The sequence below is a fragment of the Schistocerca cancellata genome, chromosome 11, assembly GCF_023864275.1.
Source record: "Schistocerca cancellata isolate TAMUIC-IGC-003103 chromosome 11, iqSchCanc2.1, whole genome shotgun sequence".
In the NCBI taxonomy this organism is placed as follows: domain Eukaryota; kingdom Metazoa; phylum Arthropoda; class Insecta; order Orthoptera; family Acrididae; genus Schistocerca; species Schistocerca cancellata.
In genome coordinates this window covers 54,358,421-54,386,336 of record NC_064636.1, presented here as the reverse complement: position 1 = coordinate 54,386,336, position 27,916 = coordinate 54,358,421, and the positions used below count along the sequence as shown (strand labels likewise).

Sequence of the window (27,916 nt, the reverse complement as noted above, 5' to 3'; positions counted from 1 at the left end):
AAAATAGGTCTACAGAATCAAGCCTTACTTATAATGCGTCTCGAAATTTTTAAACATATACAGTGTCTCTTACTAATATGATAACTATAATTAGAGCTACATGGTATGTACCCATGAAAAGTTACTATCCCTCCTTTCACATATTTTTCTTTGCATCCGTAGCAACAATAGTAATTCACCATCGCTATTACACTATCAACAAACGGACGAAACACAACAAAAACTCTTGATATTATAAACTTCAAACGCTGCAGAAAGCAAACACGCACAGCGAAGTCCCGAAAACACGTGACAATCCTGGTTTAATGTTGACAACATGTGCAGAAGGCAATGCTTTCTCCAGAGATTTTTACTCTATGCCCTGAGTACGAGACTACATCACGCCGTTTGTTCTCCTGAACACGCGGCGGAGCGCAGTTGGTACCGCCGTCCTCTCAGCCGTTGGCAGCACTGATGGCGTGGTGACCTCCAGACGCTTCCGTGCAGTGCCGCATTACTTGCGATCGAGTTGCGGAGTGAGGGCGTGGCTTCTTTGACACTCCCACATCGTTAGTTAAGGTAAGGACGACTTCTTTTAATTCGTGCGCATTTTTAAAATTTATCTTATTGCGTAGCGATGGTTGTTTTACGTTCTCAGTCACTTCACCGTCGAGTCCAGTACAGATAAAGCTTTTTCTGTTATTATGCTCTCAAAATGTTCGCGAATTTCGTGTTAAGAATGTTGCGTGTATTAGCAGGCCCACCGTTGTTCCCGTAAATTCTGGCGCTTCACAGATCGTAGCCACGTCTTTGAAAATTACCGGACGGTTGCGAATAGGACGCCGCTAAGACGATTCCACTTTCTTAAAATGTAGGGAACGACATAATTATAGTACTGCACACGTAAACACGTGGTACGAAAAGAGCCTGCCGTCCTTATAACTCGGGAATACCGATACAGCGTAGCGCGACATAATACTTATTTTTTAGTCGAACAAAGCGTTTTCCTTCTATAAATTTCCGTTACTTCACATGCATGGTCGCACATTTTTTTGTCGTCAGATTACGAGTTTCGATCTATAGTTATCCTCTTCAGATCTGTTTTATAAAAACAGATCCTAATATACTCGTGACATGTTTTTCTAAAACAGATCTGGAGAGGTCGTTACAGACCGAAACCGGTAGTCTCATGAGAAAAAAAGTTTGTGACTATAGACGTGAAGTAAAGGTGTATAATCGGGTCACCGTTCAGTTCGTGGCAATGTCGCAGATTGTTTTCCTTCTATTTTCAGTAGACGGGATGTCAAGACAAAACTTGAATAACTGCTGAACGAAATAATTCGTTTGAGTAAAACTTAACCACAGACTGTTATACCTCGAGATTGTACAGAATGAGACACTTTTTTGAGAGGCTCTCAACGCGCCATTGCAGCAGTTCGGCATATTTTAGCAGCACTCAGATTTATGATAACCACCAGTTTCATAAAGATGTAGTCCAACACGACGTATGCCCAGCTTTTAGCTCCTGGTACTGTATCATCAAATCGTGGCGTGTGACGTCACGCAAATGTACAGCAAAGCACTTTAGAATTAAATGTTGATACTTACTTTACTTTACACGTGGCTAAGGCCTTATCGACCATACACCTGCTCTACGAGCCTCTTCCAATTATTTCTATCCAGGGAAATTGTTGTCCAATCAGAGTTGATGCCCATCCTAGCTGCATCTTCCCGGATATTCTCCATCCACCTAATTCGAGGTCTTCCTCTTCTTCTCTTTCCTTCTAATTTCTTAGTGGATGCTATTTTGGGTAGTCTGTTCTCCGGCATCCTTGCTACATGACCAGCCCAGTTCAGTCTTCTCTTCTTTAACATTTCCACAATGGTACTATGTTTGTACAGCTCCCGTAGTTCTTCATTTTTCCTTATCCTCCACTCCATGACATTTTCATCGAAGATTGGTCCAAATATTTTTCTTAGTATTTTTCTTTCAAATATCAACAGTTTTTCTTCATCTTTTTTCCTGAATGTAATAGCTTCACATCCATATAATGCTACTGGTACAATAGTTGACTGATAAAAACGGATTTTGAATTCAGTACTAAGTGATCTCATCCTTAAAATTTTGATACAGCTGTAAAAAGTTCTATTAGCTGCTGCTAGACGGGCGTCTATTTCTATTTCTGCTCTATTGTCTCTGCTAAAAAGACTCCCTAAGTACTTGAAGTGGTCAACTGCCTTGAAAATGAGACCATTTACGGTCAGTGGTGTATTCTTTTGGAGTTTTTTACTTATGACTAGATATTCTGTCTTTTCTTCATTCACATGAAGTCCAGCTTTCTCAGCTATTTTGTAATAATTTTGCATCATCCTGATTAATTCAGCTTTTGAAGTGCTTATTAAGGCTACATCATCTGCATAAGCAAGTCTAGTAATGTTCTGTCCCTGCAGTTGGGTCCCTTGTGGATTAGTTTTGGTGAATTCTCTATCAATCTTCTCTAAGATAATATTAAATAGAATAGGTGAGATGGCATCCCCTTGTCTCAGTCCAGTGTACACCTTAAAATTTTCAGTCTCTCCTGCAGGTGTCTTAACTTTGCATATGGTTTCTTCCAAACACATTTTAACTAATTTGATTAATTTTAATGGTATTTCAAATTCTTTCATGGTGTTTAAGAGTGTCTGTCGGTGTATGCTATCATAGGCCTTCTTGAAGTCTATAAATAGAATATGGATATCTACATTAAATTCCCATGCCTTCTCAGTTATTTGTCTCAGTGTGAATAAGTGATCCAAAGTGGATCTGTTAGTGCGGAAACCACATTGGTAGTCCCCAATCAGTTCTTCGGTTATGGGAATCAGTCTGTGTAGTATACACATCGACAAAATTTTATACGTGACATCGAGTAGGGCAATTCCTCTGTAGTTATCACAGACAAGGGGATCATTCTTCTTAAAGATGGGGCATATAATTGCAGTTTTCCAATTGGCCGGTAGGTTTTCTGTCTCCCAAATTGTTTCAATTAAGGAATGTAGTTCTATTTCTAATTGTGGTCCTCCATTTTTTAAAAGCTCAGCATAAAAAATGGAGGACCACAATTGGAAATAGAAATGTTGATAGTTTTAATAATTTTTGTTAAAATAAAAGTTTGGTAATATCCAAGATCCGTTGCGAGCGTACGTCTCTCATGGTACCAGAGATCGATTAGTTTTCTACTTTGTTTACAACGTTGAATCAGGGCATTAATCAGCGGTGATGTAATTGCAAGCATTCTGTCTGCGGGAGACACAAGCGCTGCCCTCTAGCCTGCATTCTTTTTATTTCCTTTATATTGTGGTGTGTCTATTATGGCGCGAAAGAACTTTACTTTGAGAAACACCATCTATATCTTTCCAAATACCTACCCCCCTGTGTTACCGCACATTACGTGTCACTGTCCCCATTTGTTGTGAGAATGCAGCACACGCAACGTGTCTAGTTGCTCTCAACGCTCAGAGTGAAAGCCAAGCGGTTTCTGATAAAAGTTCACCAGGCTGCACTCTTCTATAGATATCTCGTGTGCAGAAAACAGCACCGAGGTCGCAGACCTGTGGTTTTGAGACTGTAATAAACTGCTAGCGAGGGACTGTTACTACGCACATGGCAGCGTCTGTTACTTTTTTGGGATGCGAGTCGTGTTTATTCTAGCAGAACATGGGAAACTGTGAATTACAATCTTTTCCACCGTCTGTTTAAAATTTCGCACGTCACTGACGATTTCACAAGCCCTCTCTGTTAACACCGGTCATTGATCAGAGATGTACTTATTTTTGTCACTGTTCAAATGGCTCTGAGCACTATGGGTCTTAACTGCTGTGGTCATCAGCCCCCTAGAACTTAGAACTACTTAAACCTAACTGACGTAAGGACATCACACACATCCATGCCCGAGGCAGGATTCGAACTTGCGACCGTAGCGGTCGCGCGGCTCCAGACTGTAGCGCCTAGAACCGCTCGGCCACTCCGGCCGGCTTTTCACTGTTCTGGAGTTAACATTTCCTTATACAATCCAGCCATTGTTGATCACACCAGACAATGTATCCATACCTTATGACTGCTCATTTCGGAATGATATAGTGATGGGGAGTTCGTGAATGAGTCGTTCAAATGAACGCTACACTCCAGTGAAGTGTGAACTAACCACTCAATTTCAATGAACTGGTACTACAAACTCTTCACAGATAGCACATTCCACACTTTTTTCTAGTTCACTCACTCTCTTCCCCTCTCCCTCTCCCACTACATCGGCGCTACTTGACTCATTCTCCCTTCACTTCAGTCCTCCCTCTGCTGCCTGTTGACGAATCGCGCGGGGTTTGTGGGGAAAGATAAGTTTACTAGGGGTTGGGGTGGTGAGGGGTGAGGGGAAGGCAGCGTCAGCTGCTACGTGCAGTGCTGACATTACTCGTGACTATTTGTGCAGTCATACTTCGCGTCTACGGGTAGCCTACCGTTGGCAGCGCTTGCAGACAAATGAATATTAAAGATATAAACGAAGGGGCTGGCTGTGTGAGCACGCACAGCCAACATGAAAATAAAAGGTTTGTTAATAACACTGAAAGAGGGATTTTACCTGAAATCGTACCAATGACTACAGGTGACAGTTTACGTTTTGAATCTGGAGGGTTATTATTCTCAACAAAAATAAAATCTACAGGAAAACTTCTGAATAATTACTTAACGTAGGAATATAGACTGTGACAGTGGTAAACATACTCATTCTATTTTGGATTAAATTTTACAAGGAACATAAAATTGGACTGCATTTCGTTGGTAGCCCTATTTTTCAGTTCATGAATAAAACAAATAATATTTCATTTAGCAGATAAAGACTTTTTTGGACGCTTCATGAGAAAATTTCGAGCAAGATTAAATGTAATACCTTCTTTATATGTGACAGGCTTCTCTGTTTATCTTTCCTTTGCTCTGTTTAAGTTAACTCAGACGCTGTAAGAGCGTAAAACGTTGCGTGCACGTTACTGCATAGTTCGGCCATCTGTTGGTAAAATTATGAACTATTACGAATCTTTATTGTACGAGCGAGGCGAAGCGAGCGTAGCCGCGGCTGAGCGGCGAACTGGGCAACTTCGCCAGGCTTCCGTACTTCATGATTGAACTACTTCGTTTGAACGCTTCACGGCAAAGAGTGAAATGAATGAAGTAGTTCACGGGAATGAACGAGTTCGACCCATCTCTAGAATGATAAAGCACCGCACTCCAGTTCGCTTGTTCGCGCGTTTCAGTGACCCGAAGATACCCGAAGCGCTTCGTCTCTATTTTTGTTTATCTTTTGTTCTTAGTTTTGCTCATTGTTATGAATTTTGAAATAAGCGGCGATACCCTGCTATTTAGATATTATTTTATTTGAGTGTCAAGGAACTTAAATGCACAGTTTTCATAATATTAATAATAGAAAAGTTAGCGTTTTGGCACGCCGTCTCCGAACAGAGCATCCAATCACAGTGGCAGACAACAGTTCGGGCGGTCTTCCCCACTAAAGGGGTAGCGGCCGTTATCACCTGCTACTGGTACCTAACACTACTAGACATGGGCAAACTGAAACACGTAACTGCTTCGAAACAAATGAGACAGTACAATATAATGTTTCGAAACGGTTTCGAAACAGTGAAACAGTTCGTGTTTCGTAATTGTATAGGCCCACACATTATATCATATTGAGTGTCTACTGTACACATATTGCCATATAAACACAAATAAGGTGAGAGAGCGCCAATCATATCGCTGAAAGTATGAAAATTTCCCTTAGGAGTCTTGGCAGTCTCGCATTTGCTACAGCAAATGCGCTGTTTTCGTGTCACGTGACTTTCATATTTTCAGTTGGCTGATGTCAGAGTTAGTATGTTTGACATTACAGATTTTGCCAAACTCGTTTCCCTGTATTCTAGTGCCTAATTTTGATAGTTTTCATGAGTGATGATCTGTATGCGCTCTTCAAAAGGCATATCGTAGAATATAATTTATTGAGATAGCATTCTGGGAAGCGAGGAACTGAATTAACATTTATGAGTGTGCCACTCACACTTTTCTTACTCCCAGTTAAATTTTCCGTCGTTTGCGGTATGTTTCCTTGAAGTATAAAATCCAAACTAAAGTTTAAAACAGTTCATACAGTGTAATGCCTTTGTGAGACCTATATCATGGCAGATCTGGCTCTACGCTACTTACAATTCTTGTTACGGAAGTTTGTTTGAAGTACAGGTATATCGAGTTCCCTCAAGTACTCACAACAAGCAGATATATTATCATTTTATTACAAACTTCCCCAGGAAATCGGAGATAAAGTTAAGTTGCTGTCGAAATGCAATTTTTATCACAGCATCTGAAAGCCAAATCCAAAAGTTTCAAAGTACTGTTGTTGGTTTGCCTGAGAATTATCTATGATACACAAGTTAGATGCCAATAGTGTGTAATAACCAAACATAGCACATTTACAACAGACAAACATATACATACATTGCCCGCGAAAGGCAAAGGTCCCGAGCTCGAGTCTCGGTCGGGCACACAGTTTTAATCTGCCAGGAAGTTTCATATACATACATAAATAAATGAATGTACTCACAAAAAAAAAAAAAATTAAACTCACTGAATGAATGCTGAGCAAATGCAGAGGTGTCTTCTACGTGCAACAAATCTGAAAAAAATGATCTTACAAGGTAGCTACATCTAAGATTTAGTGGGCTAAACAAAATCCAGTCAAATACAAATTCAGTGCATATTTGCCAGAGAAGAACAAATTCATCTGAAATTTTACTGTTTCAATTTCTGTGTAGATCTACTGTATCTGTTCTAAGTTGCAGTTTAGAAATACCATTTTTGATACTTTTTAGCTTGAAAGACGGGATAGTCTGTCTGTTATTGTTTGCCCCTGCTTTGATAATATGCGCTCAAATGGAACAGAGGTGGCCATAACACAAAGACGGCGTTTCATTATTTCAAACAGCGTAGGAAACAACACATAATTTCCTTTCCACCACAGCAATGGATCTTGTGATTCGTGTATCAGTGGCATCTTCATACATTTATCAAGCTCAACTGTAGCTGCAGCAAGTGTATGTTATAAGAGATGTGTGAATTAACTGAATTTTTTCACACTTTTATTAATTTGAATGCAAATAATGTGCGTTATTTTATTGTTTGTTGGTGTTTATAAAGCAGATATTACGCCATTTCGGAATAGGGCAGTCAATTAGAAATGAAGCTTTAGTTTCGGAAGCCTTAAGCTTCGTGCTGTCGTGTGTCAAAAAGATTTCGACACACTTGAAAGTGTTTCATGAAATGAGATGTTAAATGTGTTTCAGTATCTGTACCGTGCCCGAATCTCGTCCGAGACAAGAGCGGAATGAAACGTCACAGTTTCGACACAATTAGCCCCTTCCAAGCACAAGTGGACTGAATCAGCGTTATTTTGAACCAGCGATACAGTTTCTGTGTCTGGCTCGAGATCGAATCTGGTCCCGGTATCCGAGACAAGAGCGGTATGAAACACCACTGCTTCGAAACAGTGAAACATGGCCGTTTCGAAACACTGAGACAGTTCCAAGTATCGATACACTGTATCGAAACATAGAAACAGTGGCCAAGTCTACTGATTACGTCAGCTGGTAAATGCTTCAATCTGAACTGGTCCGAGGACAGGGACCACTCTCGTAATTAAATGATAAACAAGTTGGAGTGAGGTTTTGATTTGGACGAAATTAATATGAAAGACTTGTACACTACTGGCCATTAAAACTGCTACACCACGAAAATGACGTGCTACAGACGCGAAATTTAACCGACAGGAAGAAGATGCTGTGATATGCAAACGATTAGCTTTTCACAGCTTCCACACAAGGTTGGCGCCGGTGGCGATACCTACAGCGTGCTGACATGAGGAACGTTTCCAACCGATTTCTCATACGCAAACAGCAGTTGACCGGCGTAGCCTGGTGAAACGTTGTTGTTATGCCTCGTGTAAGGAGGAGAAATGCATAGCATCACGTTTCCGACTTTGGTAAAGGTCGGATTGTAGCCTATCGCGATTGCGGTTTATCGTATCGCAACATTGCTGCTCGCGTTGGTCGCGATCCAATGACTCTTAGCAGAATATGGAATCTGTTGGTTCACGATGGTAATACGGAACGCCGTGCTGGATCCCAACGGCCTCGTATCACTAGCAGTCGAGATGACAGGCATCTTATCAGCATGGCTGTAACGGATCGTGCAGCCACGTCACGATCCTTGAACAACAGATGGGGACGTTTGCAAGACAACAACCATCTGCGGGAACAGTACGATGACGTTTGCAGCAGCACGGACTATCAGCTGGGAGACCATGGCTGCGGTTACCCTTGACGGTTACCCTTGACGCTGCATCACAGACAGGAGCGCCTGCGATGGTGTACTCAACGACGAACCTGGGAGCACGAATGGCAAAACGTCATTTTTTCGGATGAATCCAGGTTCTGTTTACAGCGTCATGATGGTCGCATCCGAGTTTGGCGACATCGCGGTGAACGCACATTGGAAGCGTGTATTCGTCATCGCCATACTCGCTAATCACCCGGCGTGATGGTATGGGGCGCCATTGGTTACACGTCTCGGTCACCTCTTTTTCGCACTGACGGCACTTTGAACAGTGGACGTTACATTTTAGATGTGTTACGACCCGTGGCTCTACCCTTCTTTCGATCCCTGCGCAACCCTACATTTCAGCACGATAATGCACGACCGCATGTTGCAGGTCCTGTACGGGCCTTTCTGGATACAGAGAATGTTCGACTGCTGTCCTGGCCACCAATTGAAAACGTCTGGTCAATGGTGGGCGAGCAACTGGCTCGTCACAATACGCCAGTCAGTACTTTTGATGAACTGTGGTATCGTGTTGAAGCTGAATGGGTAGCTGTACCTGTACACGCCATCCAACTTCTGTTTGACTCAATGCCTAGGCGTATCAAGGCCGTTATTACGCCCGAGGTGGTTGTTCTGGGTACTGATTTCTCAGGATCTATGCACCCAAATTGCGTGAAAAAGTAATCACATGTCAGTTCTAGTATAATATATATTTCCAATGAATACCCGTTTATCATCTGCATTTCTTCTTGGTGTAGCAATTTTAATGTCCAGTAGTGTAATTGAAGCGCCTTTTTGTGAATTTCTAAATTTTTCAGTCGTGCTTCGTCTCGATGGTACGTGAATTACTGCGCGGAAAAATTTTTCGCGCCTTTTCTTTTCTTTTCTTTTTTTTGGATGTGAGGCCCCGAGTTTTCTTTTCTTGTTGTTGTTACCTTATCAGTTTTTTGTGTCTCAGTGGAGACTTGTCTGCAGACTCTGGCGTGCCGCAGGGGAGTGTTATGGGACCATTGCTTTTCACAATATATATAAATGACCTAGTAGATAGTGTCGGAAGTTCCATGCGGCTTTTCGCGGATGATCCTGTAATATACAGAGAAGTTGCAGCATTAGAAAACTACAGCGAAATGCAGGAAGATGTGCAGCGGATAGACACTTGGTGCAGGGAGTGGCAACTGACCCTTAACATAGACAAATGTAATGTATTGCGAATACAGAGAAAGAAGGATCTTTTATTGTATGATTATATGATAGCGGAACAAACACTGGTAGCAGTTACTTCTGTAAAATATCTGGGAGTATGCGTACGGAACGAATTGAAGTGGAACGATCATATAAAATTAATTGTTGGTAAGGCGGGTGCCAGGTTGGGATTCGTTGGGAGAGTCGTTATAAAATGTAGTCCATCAAGAAAGGAGGTGGCTTACAAAACACTCGTTCGACCTATACTTGAGTATTGCTCATCACTGTGGGATCCGTATATAAAATAAATAAATAAATAAATAAAATAAAATATTAATTGTTGTATATGTATGATAGTGATTGGTTGTAATTAATACGTGCTTATCTAGAACGTGGACTTATAATTATTTTGTATCAGACGCTTGACAATGGCTTTTTCTTAAATGCAATGTTATTCGTAGTTGACCGTGAAATGTGACTCAAATAATCAGACTTCGTATTTAACTCGTTTCCAAAGACTGCTGCGGTAGGTGCGGACTCAAAATCTCAATGTTAGAATAATTTGCCAGCCATGTCAATACGTCGTACAAGAGCTGACTGTCTACTAAACATAAAAAAGTTTACACAGTTAGTTAAATCAGATATATTCAACGAATAAGCCTACAGTTAAATAATTCAACTTACTTTCATAAATATAGAATCTTTACAGAGTCGAGTGCCTAGTGAGATTGAAACTCGCAGTGTTCTTATATAACATCAAATATGGCGGTGTGCCAGTTAATAAAATATACGTGCCTCCCGCACCAGCTATTGTACGAGACCTACTTCTTCTTAATGAAACATAAGATTGTCCTAATTGTATTTTTGTTTTATCAGCGACATAGCGCTGCAGTTCTGTGCCATAGGCTTTATTTATTTGTCAGAGATTAATTATCTGCCGGCCGCGGTGGTCGTGCGGTTCTAGGCGCTCCAGTCCGGAGCTGCGCTGCTGCTACGGTCGCAGGTTCGAATTCTGCCTCGGACATGGTTGTGTGTGATGTCCTTAGGTTGGTTAGGTTTAATTAGTTGTAAGTTCTAGGGGACTGATGACCACAGCAGTTGAGTCCCATAGTGCCCAGAGCCATTTTTTTATTAATTATTTAATTAAGATTTCGCGATTCCGAGGACGCTCATGCACGGCATGCAAATGTGCCTTTATACGTACCAGGTCGGGTTGACAGAGAAGGTAGAGAAGATTCAAAGAAGAGCGGCGCGTTTCGTCACAGGGTTATTTGGTAAGCGTGATAGCGTTACGCAGATGTTTAGCAAACTCGAGTGGCAGACTCTGCAAGAGAGGCGCTCTGCATCGCGGTGTAGCTTGCTGTCCAGGTTTCGAGAGGGTGCGTTTCTGGATGAGGTATCGAATATATTGCTTCCCCCTACTTGTGCCTCCCGAGGAGATCACGAATGTAAAATTAGAGAGATTCGAGCGGGGACGGAGGCTTTCCGGCAGTCGTTCTTCCCGCGAACCACACGCGACTGGAACAGGAAAGGGAGGTAATGACAGTGGCACGTAAAGTGTCGTCCGCCACACACCGTTGGTTGGCTTGCGGAGTGTAAATGTAGATGTAGATGTAGAAAAAGTAACTAACGCGTGTGGCTTGGTATCCTTCATTTTTAAAGCTCATCAGACGACCGGGCATTTTTGTGCTTCCGCGTGAGTTTCCGCAGGTCCGCCGCGTAATGAAATATCTTGCGATTGTACACTTTGGGCGAGGGGGTGGTGGACAGAAGAAGAGGCAAAAGAGAGATACTTGTTTTATCAAATAAATATTTTTTTATCTTATAAAGTTTCTCCTTTCAGTTGCAAGAGGGGAATATTTATGTTTTCTAATGTGCATGTTAAAAAAAAGTTTAAGCTCAGCAGTATTTTCGATGTATGGAAGCTATTTTGTTTCCTGTTTAGAATTCCTTTCGTCGAAAACGACTGTAACCTAATGACTGGCAACAGTTGGACACTTACACATGTAAATTAGTTCACATTTCCAGTGGCGATGACCGAGCGGGGTGGCGCAGTGGTTAGACACTGGACTCGCATTCGGGAGGACGACGGTTCAATCCCGCGTCCGGCCATCCTGATTCAGGTTTTCTGTGATTTCCCTAAATCACTCCAGGCAAATGCGGGGATGGTTCCTCTGAAAGGGCACGGCCGACTTCCTTCCCAATCCTTCCCTAATCCGATGAGACCGATGACCACGCTGTCTGGTCTCCTTCCCCAAACAAACAACCAACCACCCAGTGTTGTCCGCCGCTCGTGGTCTCGCGGTAGCGTTCTCGCTTCCCGAGCACGGGGTCCCGGGTTCGATTCCCGGCGGGTCAGGGATTTTCACCTGCCTCGAGATGACTGGGTGTTTGTGTTGTCCTCATCATTTCATCATCATCCAGGAAAGTGGCGAAATTGGACTGAGCAAAGATTGGGTAATTGTACGGGCGCTGATAACCACGCAGTTGAGCGCCCCACAAACCAAACATCATCATCATCTCCAACCACCCAGTGACGATGTCAAACGAAAATAAATGAATAAATGAAAGAAATGAGTTCAATGTAAGGGGGTTGGGGTAAGTTTCGATAACAAAATGGATCAAGTAAATATAATTACTTGAACGTAAAATTTCCGAAGCTTGCAATGGGGCAAAGCGTCTTCTCATATCGATCTACGTTCGTTTCGACAGGGTTCAGTAATACAGAACTATGATCTTCATTTGTAGGTTTACGATAGTAAGAAAGTCTTTCGTCTTAACAAAACTGCAGAATCCAAAACAGTACCGAACATTTTGTCCAGAGATAAGAGGTTTATAGTGATAAGCGCGCCCAGGCGTTTGTGCCTGCGACAGACCTGGCGTTCGCCGTGCCTAGCTGACGTGACGTCACCAACAAGCGCCGAGGCCTTCCTTTGAGTCGGTGTTGGTGCGGGGCGTATGTGGCAGAACAGGCGGCGACACTTGGGGGCCGTAGTCAGCGCGCTGATCTAGTCACCTCCCTGATCGACGTTTGATCATATACTGCGCTGTCAGGCGAAGCAGCGGGCCGTGTTGGTGCCACGGAAATGTCACGGGGCAGGGAGATCGGCGCTTCTGACACGGGAACCTCCCCATCGCACCCCGCTCAGATTTAGTTATGATTTGGCACAGTGGTTAGGCCTTGAAAAACTGAACACACATCAATCGAGAAAACAGGAAGAAGTTGTGTGGAGCTATGAAAAAATGAGGAAAATATACAAACTGAGTTGTTGTTGTTGTTGTGGTCATCAGTCCTGAGACTGGTTTGATGCAGCTCTCCATGCTACTCTATCCTGTGCAAGCTTCTTCATCTCCCAGTACCTACTGCAACCTACATCCTTCTGAATCTGCTTAGTGTATTGATTTCTTGGTCTCCCTCTACGATTTTTACCTTCCACGCTGCCCTCCAATGCTAAATTTGTGATCCCTCGATGCCTCAGAACATGTCCTACCAACCGATCCCTTCTTCTAGTCAAGTTGTGCCACAAACTTCTCTTCTCCCCAATCCTATTCAATACCTCCTCATTAGTTATGTGATCTACCCACCTTATCTTCAGCATTCTTCTGTAGCACCACATTTCGAAAGCTTCTATTCTCTTCTTGTCCAAACTAGTTATCGTCCATGTCTCACTTCCATACATGGCTACACTCCATACAAATACTTTCAGAAACGACTTCCTGACACCTAAATCTATATTCGATGTTAACAAATTTCTCTTCTTGAGAAACGCTTTCCTTGCCATTGCCAGTCTACATTTTATATCCTCTCTACTTCGACCATCATCGGTTATTTTACTCCCTAAATAGCAAAACTCCTTTACTACTTTAAGTGTCTCATTTCCTAATCTAATTCCCTCAGCATCACCCGACTTAATTTGACTACATTCCATTATCCTCGTTTTGCTTTTGTTGATGTTCATCTTATATCCTCCTTTCAAGACACTGTCCATTCCGTTCAACTGCTCTTCCAAGTCCTTTGCTGTCTCTGACAGAATTACAATGTCATCGGCGAACCTCAAAGTTTTTACTTCTTCTCCATGAATTTTAATACCTACTCCGAATTTTTCTTTTGTTTCCTTTACTGCTTGCTCAATATACATATTGAATAACATCGGGGAGAGGCTACAACCCTGTCTCACTCCTTTCCCAACCACTGCTTCCCTTTCATGCCCCTCGACTCTTATAACTGCCATCTGGTTTCTGTACAAATTGTAAATAGCCTTTCGCTCCCTGTATTTTACCCCTGCCACCTTCAGAATTTGAAAGAGAGTATTCCAGTCAACATTGTCAAAAGCTTTCTCTAAGTCTACAAATGCTAGAAACGTAGGTTTGCCTTTTCTTAATCTTTCTTCCAAGATAAGTCGTAAGGTCAGTATTGCCTCACGTGTTCCAACATTTCTACGGAATCCAAACTGATCTTCCCCGAGGTCGGCTTCTACCAGTTTTTCCATTCGTCTGTAAAGAATTCGCGTTAGTATTTTGCAGCTGTGACTTATTAAACTGATAGTTCGGTAACTTTCACATCTGTCAACACCTGCTTTCTTTGGGATTGGAATTATTATATTCTTCTTAAAGTCTGAGGGTATTTCGCCTGTCTCATACATCGTGCTCACCAGATGGTAGAGTTTTGTCATGAGTGGCTCTCCTGAGGCCATCAGTAGTTCTAATGGAATGTTGTCTACTCCCGGGGCCTTGTTTTGACTCAGGTCTTTCAGTGCTCTGTCAAACTCTTCGCGCAGTATCTTATCTCCCATTTCATCTTCATCTACATCCTCTTCCATTTCCATAATATTGTCCTCCAGTACATCGCCCTTGTATAAACCCTCTATATACTCCTTCCACCTTTCTGCTTTCCCTTCTTTGCTTAGAACTGGGTTGCCATCTGAGCTCTTGATATTCATACAAGTGGTTCTCTTTTCTCCAAAGGTCTCTTTAATTTTCCTGTAGGCAGTATCTATCTTACCCCTAGTGAGACAAGCCTCTACATCCTTACATTTGTCCTCTAGCCATCCCTGCTTAGCCATTTTGCACTTCCTGTCGATCTCATTTTTGAGACGTTTATATTCCTTTTTGCCTGCTTCATTTACTGCATTTTTATATTTTCTCCTTTCATCAATTAAATTCAATATTTCTTCTGTTACCCAAGGATTTCTATTAGCCCGCGTCTTTTTACCTACTTGATCGTCTGCTGCCTTCACCACTTCATCACTCAGAGCTACCCATTCTTCTTCTACTGTATTTCTTTCCCCCATTCCTGTCAATTGTTCCCTAATGCTCTCCCTGAAACACTCTACAACCTCAGTTTCAATCTGCAGTTCATAACCAATAGATTGTGGTCAGAATCTACATCTGCCCCAGGAAATGTCTTACAATTTAATACCTGGTTCCTAAATCTCTGTCTTACCATTATATAATCTATCTGAAACCTGTCAGTATCTCCAGGCTTCTTCCATGTATACAAACTGAGTAGTCCATGCGAAAGATATGCAACATCAAGGGTAGTATGAGCTGAGGAGCACCGTAATCCTCTGGTTAGCGTGAGCAGCTGCGGAACGAGAGGTCCTTGGTTCAAGTCTTCCCTGGAGTGAAGAGTTTATTTTTTTTTATTTTCTGACAATTATCAAAGTTCAAGCACTCACTCATATTCAACTTCGCTCTCCAAAATTCCAGGACATGTTCAGATTTGCTTGGACATATGCAGGAATTGACGGTCTACACACGGAAAAATTTGAAAACGTTAAAAACATGTTTTGACAGAGCACAGAGAAAACTGTGCGACTGTGAAACTGTTGCATTCATTTATTGCATTTATGTGACAAACTCGTATGCTATCATCACTATTTTGGGAGTGATTATCATACCCACGAGAAAACTTAAATCGGGCAAAGCAGAAGAATCTTTTTACCCATTCGCCAAGTGTACAAGTTACGTGGGTCAACAACATATTCCTGTCATGTGACGCACATGCCGTCACCAGTGTCGTATAGAATATATCAGACGTGTTTCCCTCTGGAGGAATCGGTTGACCTATGACCTTGCGATCAAATGTTTTTGATTCCCATTGGAAAGGCACGTCCTTTCGCTTACTAATCGCACGGTTTTGCGGTGCGGTCGCAATACACAGACACTAAACTGATTACACTGAACAGAGACGTCAATGAACGAACGGACAGGTCATAACTTTGCAAAAATAAAGAAAGTAAACGTTTCACTCAAGGGACGACTTGAACCAAGGACCTCTCGTCCCGCAGCTGCTCACGCTAACCACGAGACCACGGCGCTCCTGAGCTAAGCGTATCCTTGATGTGGCTTACCTTGCACATGGACTACTCAGTTTGTATATTTTGCTTATTTTTTTTCATAGTTCCACACAACTTCTTCCTGTTTTCTCGATTGATCTGTCTTCAGTTCTTCAAGGCCTATCCACTGTGCCTCGGCTGCTGCGGCGTGCTCGATGACGTTGAGACGGGGGAGGGGAGGGTGGGGAGGGGAGGGGAGGAGTGGGAGGGCAGTGCAAGGATGCCACTGACGCGACTGCTCCTGCTACGACTTGCGTCACCGTTATACAGCGTGGTCCATTGATAGTGACCGCGCCAAATATCTCACGAAATAAGCATCAGACGAAAAAACTACAAAGAACGAAACTCGTCTAGCTTGAAGGGGGAAACCAGATGGCGCTATGGTTGGCCCGCTAGATGGCGCTGCCATAGCTCAAACGGATATCAACTTGTTTTTTTTTTTAAATAGGTACCCCCATGTTTTATTACATACACGTAAGGAAATATGAATGTTTTAGTTGGACCACTTTCTTCGCTTTGTGACAGATGGTGCTGTAATAGCCACAAACGTGTAAGTACGTCGTATCACGTAACCTTCCGCCAATACGGACGCTATTTGCTTCGTGATACATTGTTGTTGTTGTTGTAGTCTTCAGTCCTGAGACTGGTTTGATGCAGCTCTCCATGCTACTCTATCCTGTGCAAGCTCCTTCTTCTCCCAGTACCCACTACAACCTACATTCTTCTGAATCTGCTTATTGTATTCATCTCTTGGTCTCCCTCTACGATTCTTACCCTCCACGCTGCCCTCCAATGCTAAATTTGTGATCCCTTGCTGCCTCAGAACATGTCCTACCAACCGATCCCTTCTTCTAGTCAGGTTGTGCCACAAACTTCTCTTCTCCCCAATCCTATTCAATACCTCCTCATTAGTTACGTGATCTACCCATCCAATCTTCAACATTCTTCTGTAGCACCACATTTCGAAAGCTTCTATTCTCTTCTTGTCGAAACTATTTATTGCCCACGTTTCACTTCCATACATGGCTACACTCCATACAAACATTTTCGGAAACGACTTCCTGACACTTAAATCTATACACGATGTTAACAAATTTCTCTTCTTCAGAAACGCTTTCCTTGCCATTGCCAGTCTACATTTTATATCCTCTCTACTTCGACCATCATCAGTTATTTTGCTTCCCAAATAGCAGAATTCCTTTACTACTTTGTGTCTCATTTCCTAATCTAATTCCCTCAACATCACCCGACTTAATTCGAATACATTCCATTATCCTCGTTTTGCTTTTGTTGATGTTCATCTTATATCCTCCTTTCAAGACACTGTCCATTCCGTTCAACTGCTCTTCCAAGTCCATTACTGTCTCTGACAGAATTACAATGTCATCGGCGAACCTCAAAGGTTTTATTTTTTCTCCCTGGATTTTAATACCTACTGCAAATTTATGCATTACCCGTTTTAAAATGGACCGTTTACCAATTGCGAGAAAGGTCGATATCGTGTTGATGTATGGCTATTGTGATCAAAATGCCCAACGGGCGTCTGCTATGTATGCTGCTCGGTATCCTGGACGACATCATCCGAGTGTCCGGACCGTTCGCCGGATAGTTACGTTATTTAAGGAAACAGGAAGTCTTTATCCACATGTGAAACATCAACCACGACCTGCAACAAATGATGATGCCCAAGTAGGTGTTTTAGCTGCTGTCGCGGCTAATCCGCACATCAGTAGCAGACAACCTGCGCGAGAATCGGGAATCTCAAAAGCGTCTGTGTTGAGAATACTACATCGATTGCGAAATTGGTTCAAATGGCTCTGAGCACTATGGGACCCAACTTCTGAGGTCATCCGCCCCCTAGAACTCAGAACTACTTAAATCTAACTAACCTAAGGACATCACACACATCCGTGCCCGAGGCAGGATTCGAACCTGCGACCGTAGCGGTCGCGCGGTTCCAGATTGAAGCGCCTAGAACCGCTCGGCCACAGAGTCCGGAAACATCGATTGCACCCGTACCATATTTCTATGCACCAGGAATTGCATGGCGACGGCTTTGAACATCGTGTACAGTTCTGCCACTGGGCACAAGAGAAATTACGGCACGATGACAGATTTTTTGCACGCGTTCTATTTAGCGGCGAAGCGTCATTCACCAACAGCGGTAACGTAAACCGGCATAATATGCATTACTGGGCAACGGAAAATCCACGATGGCAGCGACAAGTGGAACATCAGCGACCTTGGCGGGTTAATGTATGGTGCGGCATTGTGGGAGGAAGGATAATTGGCCCCCATTTTATCTATGACAATCTAAATGGTGCAATGTATGCTGATTTCCTACGTTATGTTCTACCGATGTTACTACAAGATGTTCCACTGCGTGACAGAATGGCGATGTACTTCCAACATGATGGATGTCCGGCACGTAGCTCGCGTGCGGTTGAAGCGGTATTAAATAGCTTATTTCATGACAGTTGGATTGGTCGTCAAAGCACCATACCGTGGCCCGCACGTTCACCGGATCGGACGAAAAAAATGGTTCTAAGCACTATGGGACTCAACTTCCGAGGTCATTAGCCCCCTAGAATTTAGAACTAGTTAAACCTAACTAACCTAAGGACATCACACACATCCATGCCCGAGGCAGGATTCGAACCTGCGACTGTAACGGTCTCGCGGTTCCTGACTGCAGCGCCTAGAACCGCACGGCCACTTCGGCCGGCACCCGATCTGACGTCTCCGGATTTCTTTCTGTCCGGAAAGTTGAAGGATATTTGCTATCGTGATCCACCGACAACGCCTGAGAACATGCGTCAACGCATTGACAAAGCAGGTGTGAACATTACGGAAGACGAACTACTCGCTGTTGAGACAAATTCATTTACACGTATAGTGAAATGCGTTGAGGATGACGGACATCATATTGAGCATTTATTGTATTAATGTGGTATTTACAGGTAATCACGCTGTGACAGCATGCGTTCTCACAAATGGTAAGTTTACAAAGGTATCACATTGGAACAACCGAAATAAATTGTTCAAACTTGCCTACGTTCTATATTTTAATTTAAAAAACCTACCTGTTACCAACTGTTCGTCTAAAATTGTGAGCCATATGTTTGCGACTATTACAGCGCCATCTATCATAAGCGAAAAATGGTCCAACTAAAACATTCATATTTCTTTACGTACTACACGAATATGTAATACAAAATTGGGGTTCCTAGTTTAAAAAACGCAGTTGATATCAGTTTGACCTATGGCAGCGCTATCTAGCGAGCCAACCATAGCGCCATCTGGTTTCCCCCTTCAAGCTACACGAACTTCGTTCTTTGTAGTTTTTTCGTTTGATGCTTACTTCGTGAGATATTTGGCCCGGTCACTAACAATGAACCACCCTGTATACAGCTGCTGCAGACAACACGTGGGCATGCACAGTGTTTATGTCGGACGGCAAACGTACAGTGCATACTTTATTACTGATTCTGCGTGTTGAAAATTTACAAGCACATCCTTAAATACGAGGGCAGTTCAATAAGTAATGCAACACATTTTTTTTCTCGGTCAATTTTGGTTGAAAAAACCGGAAATTTCTTGTGGAATATTTTCAAACATTCCCGCTTCGTCTCGTATAGTTTGATTGACTTCCGACAGGTGGCAGCGCTGTACGGAGCTGTTAAAGTGGCGTCTGTAACGGATGTGCGTTGCAAACAACAGGCAGTGATCGAGTTTCTTTTGGCGGAAAACCAGGGCATCTGAGATATTCATAGGCGCTTGCAGAATGTCTACGGTGATCTGGCAGTGGACAAAAGCACGGTGAGTCGTTGGGCAAAGCGTGTGTCGTCATCGCCGCAAGGTCAAGCAAGACTGTCTGATCTCCCGCGTGCGGGCTGGCCGTGCACAGCTGTGACTCCTGCAATGGCGGAGCGTGCGAACACACTCGTTCGAGATGATCGACGGATCACCATCAAACAACTCAGTGCTCAACTTGACATCTCTGTTGGTAGTGCTGTCACAATTGTTCACCAGTTGGGATATTCAAAGGTTTGTTCCCGCTGGGTCCCTCGTTATCTAACCGGACACCATAAAGAGCAAAGGAGAACCATCTGTGCGGAATTGCTTGCTCGTCATGTGGCTGAGGGTGACAATTTCTTGTCAAAGATTGTTACAGGCGATGAAACGTGGATTCATCACTTCGAACCTGAAACAAAACGGCAATCAATGGAGTGGCGCCACACCCACTCCCCTACCAAGAAAAAAATTAAAGCCATACCCTCTGCCGGTAAAGTCACGGTTACAGTCTTCTGGGACGCTGAAGGGGTTATTCTGTTCGATGTCCTTCCCCACGGTCAAACGATCAACTCTGAAGTGTATTGTGCTACTCTTCAGAAATTGAAGAAACGACTTCAGCGTGTTCGTAGGCACAAAAATCTGAACAAACTTCTCCTTCTTCGTGACAACGCAAGACCTCACACAAGTCTTCGCACCCGAGAGGAGCTCACAAAACTTCAGTGGACTGTTCTTCCTCATGCACCCTACAGCCCCGATCTCGCACCGTCGGATTTCCATATGTTTGGCCCAATGAAGGACGCAATCCGTGGGAGGCACTACGTGGATGATGAAGAGGTTATTGATGCAGTACGACGTTGGCTCCGACATCGACCAGTGGAATGGTACCGTGCAGGCATACAGGCCCTCATTTCAAGGTGGCGTAAGGCCGTAGCATTGAATGGAGATTACGTAGAAAAATAGTGTTGTGTAGCTAAAAGATTGGGGAATAACCTGGTGTATTTCAATGCTGAATAAAAGAACCCCTATTTCAGAAAAAAAAATGTGTTGCATTACTTATTGAACTGCCCTCGTATATCCCGTCATTAAACACAAAAAGTCAAACGTGGTAACGTAAATTTGCCAATTATACACTGCAGAGCCAAAGAAACTGGTACACCTGCCTAATATCGAGTAGGGCCCCCGCGAGCACGAAGAAGCGGCGCAACACGACGTGGCACGAACTCGACTAATGTCTGAAGTAGTGCTGGAGGCAACTGACACCATGTATCCGTAATAATCTCTTCTGAACAGCACCTTGCAAGGCATCCCAGATACGCTCAATAATGTTCATGTCTGGGGAATTTGGTGGCCAGGCGGAAGTGTTTACACTCAGTAGAGTGTTCCTGGAGCCACTCTGTAGCAATTCTCGAAGCGTGGGGTGTCGCATTGTCCTGCTGGAATTGCCCAAGTGCGGCAGAACGCACAATCGGCATAAATGGGTGCAGCTGATCGGACAGGATGCTTATGTACGTGTCGCCTGTCAGAGTCAGTCGTATCTAGCCGTATCAGGTGTCCCATATCACTCCCACTGCAGACACCCCACACCATTACAGAGCCAGCAACAGCTTCAACAGTCCCCTGCTGAATTGTCGGGTCCATGGATTCGTGAAGTTGTCTTCATACCTGTACACGTCCATCCACTCGATACAGTTTGAAACGAGACTCGTCCGACGAGACTACTTGTTTCCAGTCATCAACAGTCCAATCTCGGTATTGACTGACCCAGGCGAGGCTAAACCTTTCTGTCCTGCAGTCATCAAGGGTACACGAGTGTGCCTTCGGCTCCGAAAGCCCATATCGGTGATGTTTCGTTGAATGGTCCGCATGCTGACATTCTTTGACGGCTCAGCACTGATATCTGCAGCAATTTCCGGTAGGGTTGCACTTGTGTCACGTTGAACGATTCTCTTCAGTAGTCGTTGGTCCCATTCTTGCAGGATCTTTTTCCGGCTCCAGCGATGTCGGATTTGTGGTATTCACGTTTTCGTCGTGAAATGGTCGTACGGGAAAATCCCCACTTCATCGCTACCTCTGAGACGCTGTGTCCCATCGCTCGTGCTCCGCCCATAACACTTCATTCAAACTCACTTAAATCTTGATAACCTGCCATTGTAGCAGCAGTAATCGATCTAACAACTGCACTAGAAACGGGTTGTCAGGCATTGCCCACACCAACGCGTATTCTGCCTGTTTACATATCTCTGTATTCGAATACACATGCCTATCCCAGTTTCTTTGGGTCGTCAATGTATAATTCACTGTTGTTGTTCTTGTGGTCTTCAGACCTGAGGCTGGTTTGATGCAGTTCTCCATGCTACTCTATCCTGTACAAGCTTCTTCATCTCCCAGTACCTGCTGCAACCTACATCCTTCTGAATCTGCTTAGTGTATTCATCTCTTCGTCTCCCTCTAGGATTTTTTCCCTCCACGATGCCCTCCAATACTAAACTGGTGATCCCTTGATGCCTCACAAAATGTCCTACCAACCGATCCCTTCTTCTAGTCAAGTTGTGCCACAAACTTCTCTTCTCCCCAATCCTATTCAATACTTCCTCATTAGTTATGTGATCTACCCATCTAATCTTCAGCATTCTTCTGTAGCACCACATTTCGAAAGCTTCTATTCTCTTCTTGTCCAAACTATTTACCGTCCATGTTTCACTTCCATACGTGGCTACATTCCATACAAATACTTTCAGAAGCGACTTCCTGACACTTAAATCTATACTCGATGTTAATAAATTTCTCTTCTTCAGAAATGCTTTCCTTGCCATTGCCATCCACTGTACTTCGACCATCATCAGTTATTTTGCTCCCCAAATAGCAAAACTCCTTTACTACTTTAAGTGTCTCATTTTCTAATCTAATTCCCTCAGCATCACCCGACTTAATTCCACTACATTCCATTATCCTCGTTTTGCTTTTGTTGATGTTCATCTTATACCCTCCTTTCAAGACACTGTCCATTCCGTTCAACTGCTCTTCGAAGTCCTTTGCTGTCTCTAACAGAATTACAATGTCATCGGCAAACCTCAAAGTTTTTATTTCTTCTCCATGGATTTTAATACCTACTCCGAATTTTCCTTGTGTTTCTTTTACTGCTTGCTCAATATACAGATTGAACAACATCGGGGAGAGGCTACAACCCTGTCTTACTCCCTTCCCAACCACTGCTTCCCTTTCATGTCCCTCGACTCTTATAACTGCCATCTGGTTTCTGTACAAATTGTAAATAGCTTTTCGCTCCCTGTATTTTACCCCTGCCATCCTCAGGATTTAAAAGAGAGTATTCCAGTCAACATTGTCAAAAGCTTTCTCTAAGTACAAATGCTAGAAATGTAGGTTTGCCTTTCCTTAATCTAGCTTCTAAGATAAGTCGTTGGGTCAGTATTGCCTCACGTGTCCCGATATTTCTACGGAATCCAAACTGATCTTCCCCGAGGTCGGCTTCTATTAGTTCCTCCATTCGTCTGTAAAGAATTCGCGTTAGTATTATATTTCACTAGTATGCACAAATACCACACAATAAAAGGATAAGGAACTTCACTAAACACCAACGGTACGAATATATTTTCGCTGTTCATCCAGTGTGACTAGCAGAACGCTAAACTGTAACCTAGACAGAAGCTGTTTTAAAGTATTATCCATCTGAAAATTTCCCTTGGTACAAATTTACACAGTGTAATAGAAGACACACTTCGCAAACCTGTATTAATAGAGGACTGCAAAATGTTGAATCAGCCAGAAATGAAGGTTTTTCTTGTAGAAGGTTCAGTGGCCTTGTGGCTTAGGCTGGGCCGGCCGGTGTGGCCGTGCGGTTGTAGGTGCTTCAGTCTGGAACCGCGTGACCGCCACGGTCGCAGGTTCCAATCCTGCCTCAGGCATGGATGTGTGTGATGTCCTTAGGTTAGTTAGGTTTAAGTAGTTCTAAGTTCTAGGGGACTGATGACCACAGATGTTAAGTCCCATAGTGCTCAGAGCCATCTGAACCATTTTGGCTTAGAAATGAAATGATAATTAAATGGACACCCTAGCTGCAAACAGGCGTTGATCTACTTCATTCGGGACATGTTGAAAATGTGTGCCCCGACCGGGACTCGAACCCGGGATCTCCTGCTTACATCGCAGACGCTCTATCCATCTGAGCCACCGCGAGCACAGAGGATAGTGCGTCTGCAGGGACGTATTCCTTGCACGCTCCCCGTGAGATCCACATTCCCAACATGTCCACACCACTACATTCGTAGTGCGCATAATAATCTAATAATCTATTAGGCGCACTACGAATGTAGTGGTGTGGACATGTTGGGAATGTGGATCTCACGGGGAGCGTGCAAGGAATACGTCCCTGCAGACGCACTATCCTCTGTGCCCGCGGTGGCTCAGATGGATAGAGCGTCTGCGATGTAAGCAGGAGATCCCGGGTTCGAGTCCCGGTCGGGGCACACATTTTCAACATGTCCCGAATGAAGTAGATCAACGCCTGTTTGCAGCTAGGGTGTCCATTTAATTATCATTTCGTTTCTAGCAAAGCTGCATGGTCATCCACGGTAACTGTTCTTTCGGGAACAGATACTACCGCCATATATACACTCCTGGAAATGGAAAAAAGAACACATTGACACCGGTGTGTCAGACCCACCATACTTGCTCCGGACACTGCGAGAGGGCTGTACAAGCAATGATCACACGCACGGCACAGCGGACACACCAGGAACCGCGGTGTTGGCCGTCGAATGGCGCTAGCTGCGCAGCATTTGTGCACCGCCGCCGTCAGTGTCAGCCAGTTTGCCGTGGCATACGGAGCTCCATCGCAGTCTTTAACACTGGTAGCATCCCGCGACAGCGTGGACGTGAACCGTATGTGCAGTTGACGGACTTTGAGCGAGGGCGTATAGTGGGCATGCGGGAGGCCGGGTGGACGTACCGCCGAATTGCTCAACACGTGGGGCGTGAGGTCTCCACAGTACATCGATGTTGTCGCCAGTGGTCGGCGGAAGGTGCACGTGCCCGTCGACCTGGGACCGGACCGCAGCGACGCACGGATGCACGTCAAGACAGTAGGATCCTACGCAGTGCCGTAGGGGACCGCACCGCCACTTCCCAGCAAATTAGGGACACTGTTGCTCCTGGGGTATCGGCGAGGACCATTCGCAACAGTCTCCATGAAGATGGGCTACGGTCCCGCACACCGTTAGGCCGTCTTCCGCTCACGCCCCAACATCGTGCAGCTCGCCTCCAGTGGTGTCGCGACAGGCGTGAATGGAGGGACGAATGGAGACGTGTCGTCTTCAGCGATGAGAGTCGCTTCTGCCTTGGTGCCAATGATGGTCGTATGCGTGTTTGGCGCCGTGCAGGTGAGCGCCACAATCAGGACTGCATACGACCGAGGCACACAGGGCCAACACCCGGCATCATGGTGTGGGGAGCGATCTCCTACACTGGCCGTACACCAGTGGTGATCGTCGAGGGGACACTGAATAGTGCACGGTACATCGAAACCGTCATCGAACCCATCGTTCTACCATTCCTAGACCGGCAAGGGAACTTGCTGTTCCAACAGGACAATGCACGTCCGCATGTATCCCGTGCCACCGAACGTGCTCTAGAAGGTGTAAGTCAACTACCCTGGCCAGCAAGATCTCCGGATCTGTCCCCCATTGAGCATGTTTGGGACTGGATGAAGCGTCGTCTCACGCGGTCTGCACGTCCAGCACGAACGCTGGTCCAACTGAGGCGCCAGGTGGAAATGGCATGGCAAGCCGTTCCACAGGACTACATCCAGCATCTCTACGATCGTCTCCATGGGAGAATAGCAGCCTGCATTGCTGCGAAAGGTGGATATACACTGTACTAGTGCCGACATTGTGCATGCTCTGTTGCCTGTGTCTATGTGCCTGTGGTTCTGTCAGTGTGATCATGTGATGTATCTGACCCCAGGAATGTGTCAATAAAGTTTCCCCTTCCTGGGACAATGAATTCACGGTGTTCTTATTTCAATTTCCAGGAGTGTATACAGGGTGTGCAAAAAGGTACGACCAAACTTTCAGGAAACATACCTCACACACAAATAAAGAAAAGATGTTATGTGGACATGTGTCCGGAAACGCTTAATTTACATGTTAGAGATCATTTTAGTTTCGTCAGTATGTACTGTACTTCCTCGATTCACCACCAGTTGGCCCAATTGAAGGAAGGTAATGTTGACTTCGGTGCTTGTGTTGACATGCGACTCATTGCTCTACAGTACTAGCACTAAGCACATCAGTACGTAGCATCAACAGGTTAGTGTTCATCACGAACGTGGTTTTGCAGTCAGTGAAATGTTTACAAATGCGGAGTTGGCAGATGCCTATTTGATGTATAGATTAGCACGGGGCAATAGCCCTGGCGCGGTACGTTTGTATCGAGACAGATTTCCAAAACGAAGGTGTCCCGACACGAAGACGTTTGAAGCAATTGATCGGCGTCTTAGGGAGCACGGAACATTCCAGCCTATGACTCGCGACTGGGGAAGACCTGGAACGACAAGGAGACCTGCAATGGACGAGGCAATTCTTCGTGCAGTTGACGACAACACTAATTTCAGCGTCAGAGAAGTTGCTGCTGTATAAGGTAACGTTCACCACGTCACTGTATGGAGAGTGCTACGGGAGAACCAGTTGTTTCCGTACCGTGTACAGCGTGTGCAGGCACTATCAGCAGCTGATTGGCCTCGACGGGTACACTTCTGCGAATGGTTCATCTAACAATGTGTCAATCCTCATTTCAGTGCAAATATTCTCTTTATGGATGAGGCTTCATTCCAACGTGATCAAATTTTAAATTTTCACAATCAGCATGTGTGGGCTGACGAGAATCCGCACGCAATTGTGCAATCACGTCATCAACACAGATTTTCTGTGAACGTTTGGGCAGGCAATGTTGGTGATGTCTCGTTTAGGCCCCATGTTCTTCCACCTACGCTCAATGGAGCACGTAATCATGATTTCATACGGGATACTCTACCTATGCTGCTAGAACATGTGCCTTTACAAGTACGACACAACACGTGGTTCATGCACGATGGAGCTCCTGCACATTTCAGTCGAAGTGTTCGTACGCTTCTCGACAACAGATTCGGTGACCGACGGATTGGTAGAGGCGGACCAATTCCGTGGCCTCCACGCTCTCCTGACCGCAACCCTCTCGACTTTCATTGATGGGGGCATTTGAAAGCTGTTGTCTACGCAACCCCGGTACCAAATGTAGAGACTCTTCGTGCTCGTATTGTGGACGGCTGTGATACAATACGCCATTCTCCAGGGCTGCATCAGCGCATCAGGGATTCCATGCGATGGAGGGTGGATGCATGTATCCTCGCTAATGGAGAACGTTTTGAACATTTCCTGTAACAAAGTGTTTGAAGTCACGCTGGTACGTTCTGTTGGTGTGTGTTTCCATTCCACGATTAATGTGATTTGAAGAGAAGTAATAAAATGAGCTCTAACATGGAAAAAAATGGTTCAAATGGCTCTGAGCACTATGGGACTCAACTGCTGAGGTCATTAGTCCCCTAGAACTTAGAACTAGTTAAACCTAACTAACCTAAGGACATCACAAACATCCATGCCCGAGGGAGGATTCGAACCTGCGACCGTAGCGGTCTTGCGGTTCCAGACTGCAGCGCCTTTAACCGCACGGCCACTTCGGCCGGCTCTAACATGGAAAGTAAGCGTTTCCGGACACATGTCCACATAACACCTTTTCTTTATTTGTGTGTGAGGAATGTTTCCTGGAAGTCTGGCCGTACCTTTTTGTAACACCCTGTATAATAATGGGAGTGGCTAGAGGGATCAATGGTGTAGTATAGTAGTACTGAAGTTCCTTCTGGCCTAGTTAGTTTCGTCATGCTGAAAGACTTCATGATCAGTAAATGTCGTGTCCAACTGTTCTGAGCGTATGTTGTACACAATAATGGGAATGGAAAGTTTTAAGGGATATGTTGTTGAAGATTTGTATCTATTCACCTGTAGCGACCATTTTACTCAGGTAAGACATCATTGTGTCGCATACAGGTCTGCATAACCATTCTACAAGTATTGAGGGTGTTGTATAAGGACAAAGGGCTGCCCGCATCTCGTGGTCGTGCGGTAGCGTTCTCGCTTCCCACGCCCGGGTTCCTGGGTTCGATTCCCGGCGGGGTCAGGAA

At 44.5% G+C, this 27,916-nt stretch overlaps 1 protein-coding gene and 1 non-coding gene across 2 annotated transcripts in view; both read left to right on the top strand.

Annotated features, from left to right (window-relative positions):
- The first annotated feature begins 504 nt into the window (after positions 1–504).
- The window catches only part of LOC126108609 (ankyrin-1-like), a 51,012-nt gene continuing 23,600 nt past the window's right edge, over positions 505–27,916 (top strand). The window contains exon 1 of the mRNA XM_049913912.1: positions 505–558. The gene's annotated coding sequence lies outside the window, so the exon portion shown is untranslated. The remainder of the gene's footprint in view (positions 559–27,916) is intronic.
- On the top strand, positions 24,096–24,170 carry Trnat-ugu (transfer RNA threonine (anticodon UGU)). The gene has a single exon. It is a non-coding gene; the product is annotated as a tRNA-Thr (tRNA).